Raw genomic sequence first — 7,399 nt, 5'->3', positions numbered from 1 at the left:
GAAAGAAAGAAAGAAAGAAAGAAAGAAAGAAAGAAAGAAAGAAAGAAAAAACAGTGCAAGGCTAAAGAGGAAAATCGTTTTTATGGCAGTGATTTATTGCACTGGTTCGGTCCATAGGAAGAAGCTTTCCGCACTTCGAGGTGACCACTATTCCTCCCCTCCGAGGTCGCAAACATACCTTAGCAAATACGTGGGTTAAACTGTTTGCTTTTAATTTTATTTTTATTTTCCGGAAGTGCAAGGACCGAATCTCTTCCTTAGCACACCGAGGAAGGAGTTCGGTCCCTCGCGAGCACCCGAGACTTTTTAAAGTGCTAATAGATTTATGATCTCTTTTCCGACGCCCATCCAGAGTAATTAGCACATATGTTCTAAATAGATGATAGTTTTGTGAGCAATAAAGCAATTACCCATCGCAGGAGCTGACAGTTCCTCCAACTAAACTCCAACCAGCAGCTAATTGGAAAAGTCATTTCGGCTCCATTGTCTGCAATTAGTCCTGCTAAACTATTACACCCCAACTACCTGGTTTGAGGTTTATTTATTCATTTCTGTTTGCATTTACAAACGCTCACCAAGTCAAGCTCAACTTTTCCAATGCGGCGTTCTCCCGGCCCGCGCTCGGCGGTGCGGCGGGGATCGGCGCTCCCACGCGGCTCTGTGCCGCTGGTACAAACCCGCATCCCCTCGGCCACCGCGTCCTCACGGGCGAGCGGGGCGATGGGGAGGGAGGAGAGCGCTTGAAATGCTCGAATGCTGAGAAATGATCGCTATTCTCCTTTCTCACTGAGTGTGACCCCCCTATCACCCTGTGCCCCCTCTCTGAAGGAGCCCCTAAACCCTACAAACAGTGCCCTTCTGCCCCTCCCCGTGGCGTCCGGGCGGCAGCCCCGCCAGTGGCCCCGAGGACGGGGAGAGGTCTGGGGTCAGGGGGATCTTTACTGCCACCCCCCAGTGTGCCCCGCGTCCCCGTTTGGAGGTGCTGGGGGGGACTAAGAGGCAGTTCAGGCTCAGTGAGCTCACAGTGAGTGGAAAAAATGTGTTAAACATCGGTTTGACGCCCCACCGGAGCTTCAAAATACACCGGCTGGATTTTTTCTACTTAATTTAATCTTTACTGGACGGGGTTTCTCCTCGACATCTATTCAGCAGAAGTCCCAGCAAAACTGTCGCGGGGGGGAGAAGGGGGAGGACCGCTCAGCCCTCGGTTTGCAGCGCAGAGTGCAGCAGGTATTTAGCGGAAGCACTCCCAGGAGTTTCTGTGCGTTTCTGAAGTCAGTACTTCTGCCTGGAGCTCGAGCCGGTCCTGGAGCGGGGAAGATTTGTGTGTTCGGATGGGGACGTGTAGCCTTAGCAACAAAGTAGTCACTTGAAGGAATTTACAGGGAAAGCATCCCGGGCTGAGAGAGAAACGTCAATTTCTGAGCGGCAAGCAGGGAAGAGATATTGCCCCGAGCCTCCACAACAAAGCTTCCTCTACCTGCTCGCAGCCCCAGAGCCGTCTGCTCCCTTTTTAGTTCTATTTTCCCTTTCCTCTGTGCTTCCAGAACACAGCCGCCGGCCCTGGCACGGTGACCGCTGCTCAGGGCCATCGACCGCCGCATCGCGCGCCGCCGGGCTCGGGCGCTCACCGCAGCTCCGCGCGGCCGGGACGGCCCCCAAAACAAACAGCCCCGCTCCTCCGGCAGCCGGCTCCCTGGCACCGTCCATAAGCACTGCCCTCGGCGTAAAAAAAAAACCAAACCTGAGGGTGAGAGGCAGGAGGAGCCGGGCTGCCCGCTTCGAGCCCCGGCCCTGCGGGAAGCGACGCGCGGGGGCGGTGGGACGGGCCCCCGGCGGGGCAGTGCGGGGCCGGCTCGGTGCGGCTCTCGCACCTCCAGGCGGGCGGCCCCGCTGCGAAAGCCTTTTCGTTGCTCCCTGAGCTTCCAGCCCCCCACCCTTCTTCTACTTCTTCTTTTTTTTTTTTTTTTTCTTTTTCCATTACGAGCGATTAGATGGTGTCTATTCAAAGTTGCTGATCCAGAGAGAAAATAGGAGTAGATAAAAGGAGATTTCAAGTGACCTCCTCGTCCCTTTCACACCAACCTGAGCCCCAGAATAGCCAAGGATCAGCTTGGACAAAAGCCCTTTCCTTTTCCCTTTCAGCTTCAGAAGATTCAGTGCAAGGGGTTAACAATAAAACATATAACTCCGGCCCGTTTGGTAGATCAGCCAATTTTGTATCCCTTATTAACGACACCGCTGGATGTGCCCGGGCTTCACCCCGAGAAACGTGTGAATAAGAAAAGCCTTCGGATGGTAAAATACATTGCGGTCATCTGGGGCTTTTGTGAGGGGCCAGAGCGGTCTGTGGCGTTTGTTCCCTTTATCCTAAACTTTACCTAAAGCGCATCCCAGTCCTCCCCGCACGGGCAGAATTCGCTGTAATAAACATATCTCAGTGCTGACAGATTAAGTGAAAATGATAAGGTTTATTGTTCAGATCAACTTCTGGTGGGGAAAACACTCTTGCTCTGCTGCTACCAGAGCCGCACTGCTGCCTCTTCCCCTGCAAAACACTTCTGCATCATTTTAACTCAGATGCAGGGGAGAAAGTGACGGTGAACACCCAAACGCGTTCGAGGCAAAAGTCTGACTCAGACCTACGTCTGAAGGACTGACCCCCGCAGAGGGGGAGATGGGCTCTCTTGACAGGTGACTGTCAGGGACTGGTCGCACAGCGCAGTGATCGCTCGGTCAGGGCAATTTCACAACTTCCAAACTCGTTTCCAAATCTCAGCTCTCCCTCAGAAACCCTCGCCCGGTTTGGAGTAAGCCAATAACGTCAAATTCAGCTGACAGAGCAGAGGGTTTAGAGCACGGTCTCCCCACAGAGCCTCGCACCAATGGCTTTGGTACACTTTTGTTTCTTTTGCCTACGGCGCTCGGCTCACCACAGCTTTATTTGTGCCAAAAGTAAATATTTGGTCCCGGATTCACCCGTGTGCTGAGAATGATTCTCAGATTTGCCTTATATAGGAAGGTTTGATTTGCATCAGGAGGACATCAATTTCTGTCCTGGAACCAGCGTGGGGATTGCCATCTCCTTTATGTGTCAAACAAGTGGCCTTCGCTGAGGATGCTCTCTCCCCATCCCATGCAGACGTATTTCTTACTTCCAGGAATAGGTATTTTTCCTTCTTTCTTTCTTTCTTTCTTTCTTTCTTTCTTTCTTCTTTCTTTCTTTCTTTCTTTCTTTTTAATTTTTTAATAAAAAAAGGAAGAAAGAAAGAAAGAAAGAAAGAAAGAAAGAAAGAAAGAAAGAAAGAAAGGGGGGAAAGAAAAAAGGGAAAAAGGAGAAAAACAAAAAAAAGGAGAAAAAGAAAAAGAAAAAAAAAGAAAAAGAAAAGGAAAAAGAAAAAGAAAAAGAAAAAGAAAAAGAAAAAGAAAAGGAAAAAGAAAAAGAAAAAGAAAAAGAAAAAGAAAAANGAAAAAGAAAAAGAAAAAGAAAAAGAAAAAGAAAAAGAAAAGGAAAAAGAAAAAGAAAAAGAAAAAGAAAAAGAAAAAGAAAAAGAAAAAGAAAAAGAAAAAGAAAAAGAAAAAGAAAAAGAGGCAGACTTTGGGACGCTCAGGCGTTCCTGTGTGGATGGATGGATGGAAGGATGGATAGATGGCGAGCGCAAAGTTGTGATTCAGCGCCCTGCTTTCGGGTTGGCACCACAGCCCGCTCCTTCTGAGCGCTAACAAATGACAAACCCCGGCTCGGCGCGGCCCCGCCGCCGGGGAGGCTGCAGGGACGGCAGATTGCCTTCCCGAGGGGGTGGCGGCGCAGGGGGGGGGGGCCGCTGTCACGCCGCTTTTTGCCAACCCCGTCTAAAATAATTCACAGGAGCGCAGGGAGGGAGGCGACGGCGGGCGCGGGGGGAGGGCTGCCGTCTGCGGGGTTCAGCTCCCGCGGAGGGCACAGGGGTTCCCGGGGTGTCCCGGCAGGGCAGATCCCCCCATCCCCACCTCGGAGCTCAGCGGAGAGCGGCGCGGTGTTGGCCTCCACCTCGGGAAGGTCGCGTCGGAGGGGGCGTGGGGAGCCCACTGCCACGAGGGATTCAATAAAAGGCCGATAAATGAGGCAGGAGAAGGCACTGTGGGGCTGCTGGAGGGGGTGGGGGCCAGGGAAGGCCACGCTACCCCAAAGGCCTTCCCGGCATCTAGGGCTGGCAGAGGTGACCCAGGCGGGTGGTGGCGGTGGCAGAGAGGACACCTGGAATGGAGCAGGGGGTGCCCACGGGGGGTGCCCCCCCCAGTGGCACGGCACAGTGTGGGGCCGGGGACAGCAGCACCGAGAACCCAGTGGCAGCTCTGGGATGGGGCCCAGCCCCAGCTACTGCCCCCAGGTGATGCACTCCCCTCCAGATACAGCACAGCAGACCTTTCATGAAGCAGGTACTGATTCCTTCCCTCTGTGAAACAAAAACCCCTGGCCCGCACTTTTCTCCCTGCACTGCTTGCAGAGCTTGGCTACCCTTCGGGGCTGGCTGCAGCAACGGAGGAGGGAAAGGGGAGGAAAACCAAATTAAAAAGTAGGGAAAGGAAGAAAAAGGCCTGGAAGAAAAGGGCTCTGATGTGAGAAATTAGGCCTGGATGGGCTCTGCTGGCTGCCGAGGCCTGGCACAGCACGGCCCTCCCATCGGAGGGCAGCCAGGCTGAGCCGCGCACCTGCTCCATCTGCAGGTGTTCTCAGGGGCCCAGCTGGGACTGGATTGAACAGAACCCCAAAAGCCACTCCACAGCTTTGCAGCCTGAGCACACTCTCCGACCAGAGCATAGGATGCTCAAAGGCTGAAAGTTGGGGAGTGAGGGAGGCATTTGCAGATGCTCCGGGCCCTGTGACAGCAGCCTGCATAGTTATTGTCCTCCGTCTGCTCCACTCCCTTTGAGTATATGCATACACATAGATACATATATATGCTGGGTGTGAATGTATATCTTTACACACACACTGCTCTGTGGAGCTGGGCAGGTGAGGCTGGCACTTAACATTTTTTGGAGAAAACACAGCACCTGCTCCTGGCTCGCATGCAGTGTTCTGCCATGCCAGCATCACCATACCTGCAGTCGACTTTGCATGATGCTCCCCACCCCTGACCACCCCCATCGCCACAAACAGCGCTCATAAGTTGTCACCACTCATCTGCAGAGGGAACTTTTCCTTTGCAGAGGGAACGAGAGGGCTGCAAAGGAGAGGGATGGCGCGGTCCCGGATTGGGTTACACCGGGGGAAAGGCACACAGAAAGGGAGTAAAAAATAAAGGAGACTAAAAGAGACACACAAGTAACCCTTCATCTCAGGTCTCTGCGACCCGGGCTGAGGAACGTGGTGTGGCCAAGGGGAAGTCGGGTCTGAGCAGGTCCCGGTCCCTCGGACCTCTTCCCACTCCAGGTCCGCAGAGGTTAAAAAGCAATCACAGCCCATTTCCCAGCTAACTGTGAGCTGTGGACCGTTTCCAGTGCCCCACAGTTTGTCGGGGGCAGGGAATGCCTCCCGCCGGCCCAGCTCAGCTCGCACCTGGCCGCCCCACGGACAGCCCCTCCCTGCAGCAGCCCCGCAGCCGCGCTTCTCCGCCAACTTCGCGGCCCTGCGAGCGCCGCGTGTTCCGAGCCGCCTTCTCCGAGCACGGAGCAGCGCACGGAGATGGGCCCCGCTCGCAGCAGGCTGAGGGGAGCCGGTGCCTCCCCGGCGCCGCGCAACCCATCCCGCAGCAGCGCGACTCGTGTGGGTCCGCGCTCCCTCCCCGCCGGGTACAGAGGCATCTGATTGCCGCCCCCGTAATCTGTTGACACTATCGCCCGGATAAACAGGCTGCCATCGATCTTTTCATTAGGTGATCAAATAACAAACGGAGCAGGTGAAAGACAGCGGCACCTCTCCGCTCGCCCTTCCCCAGCTCGCTGCGAGATGTTCTCGCTCCTCACGTGTGGCCGGAGCTCGCCCGTGGCCCGTGACTGTGCACCCGAGACCCGCGTGGGTCCTCCCGGAGATACACGCGCGCTGCGGGAGCAGGGCGGGGGGATGGAAGTACCCACGGCAGACGGGGGTTGGGGGGTGGGGGTATGTCTGAGGGCAAACCGCGGCCCCACGCCACTCCCGAGCAGCGGGACGCCCGCACCCAGCCCGGGGGGGCCGCGCGGGGCAGGGGGGGCAGCTCTGCCCGCGAGGTGCTGCGGTGCTGCGGCCCCGCCGCCCTCTTCCCCCGCCCCACGCCCGAGGAAAGAAGCGGCACTTGCCTGGGGTCGGCCGGCGGGGAACGTGGCCGCGGCAGCGAGGAGCGGGTCCCGAGGAACCGGGCTGCGACGCTTGGTCCGTCCGGCTCCGCTTAGGCTCTCTCCCTCTGTGTCTGTGTCTGTGTCTCTGTCTCTCTCTCTCTCTCCCCCTCTCTCTCTGTGCCTTGCTCTGCCTCCTTTACTCCTTGTCTCTTCACAGTCTGGGGAGTAAAATCTGGATGATATACATACCGAGCGTGCTTTTTTTGTCTGATTTAATCTTATTCGTTTCACCTTTTCAATGACCAGGAGACAGGACCGAGAGTTTATTTAGAAAGAGGGAGAGAGAGGAAAGGAGCCCACTGTTGCATAGTCAATAACATCCTTTTTATCAATGCGTTATACAATGGGGACGGCTTGGCCGAGGGACTCATTGAAAATCTCTTCATTATTTCGGGACAAAATTGGGCGTTTATTCTGATCCCAGAAATGATGAGGGATTCTCCCCTGCAGCCGGCTCCCGGCTCAGACCTCAGAGTGACAGGGGAAAAAATAAAATAAATGTGACCGCGATACATCAAAGTGGAGGGTTTGGGGTATTTTCTCAATAAAAGTGACATTTCTTTGCTAAAACAATAACAATAAAACTTCCGACAGATATATTTCATCCCCTTTCCCACTGTAGGGTTTACCGTGGCTTCCAGTCTGAGGATAAACTCTTATGGGAGCTGAGGGCAGGCTTCTCCTTTTTTCTTTGTTTTTATCTGTGTGTATGTATATATATACATTTTTTTTTTCACTGTTTGTTTCCTTGTGTCAGCCTCAGTCTCTCGATCCGAAGCAAATCCCAGACCTCTCGCAAAAGGGGGAAGGAAGGAGCAGGAAAGGATGCACGCGGTTGCAAAGAAGGGGCTTCTTCTCCCGGGCACAACTCTCTTTATTATTTTCCCCTATTTGTAAAATAAAGAAAAAAAGATTTGGGGAAAAAAAAATAAGAAGAAGAAAAGAAAGAAAAACAGTCTGGATTGTGGGGGGCGGATGAACCCCGCGGAAAGCCTCGCAGGGAGCGGGGCCCTGCGGGGCGGGGGCCGGCGGGCGGCTGTCCGCTAGATGGCAGCCGGCGCCAGCGATTCCCGCTCGGCTCCGCGCCACCGCCGGGGCC

The sequence above is a fragment of the Numida meleagris genome, chromosome Z (assembly GCF_002078875.1).
Source record: "Numida meleagris isolate 19003 breed g44 Domestic line chromosome Z, NumMel1.0, whole genome shotgun sequence".
Classification (NCBI taxonomy): Eukaryota; Metazoa; Chordata; class Aves; order Galliformes; family Numididae; genus Numida; species Numida meleagris.
This window is presented reverse-complemented; position numbering follows the sequence as displayed.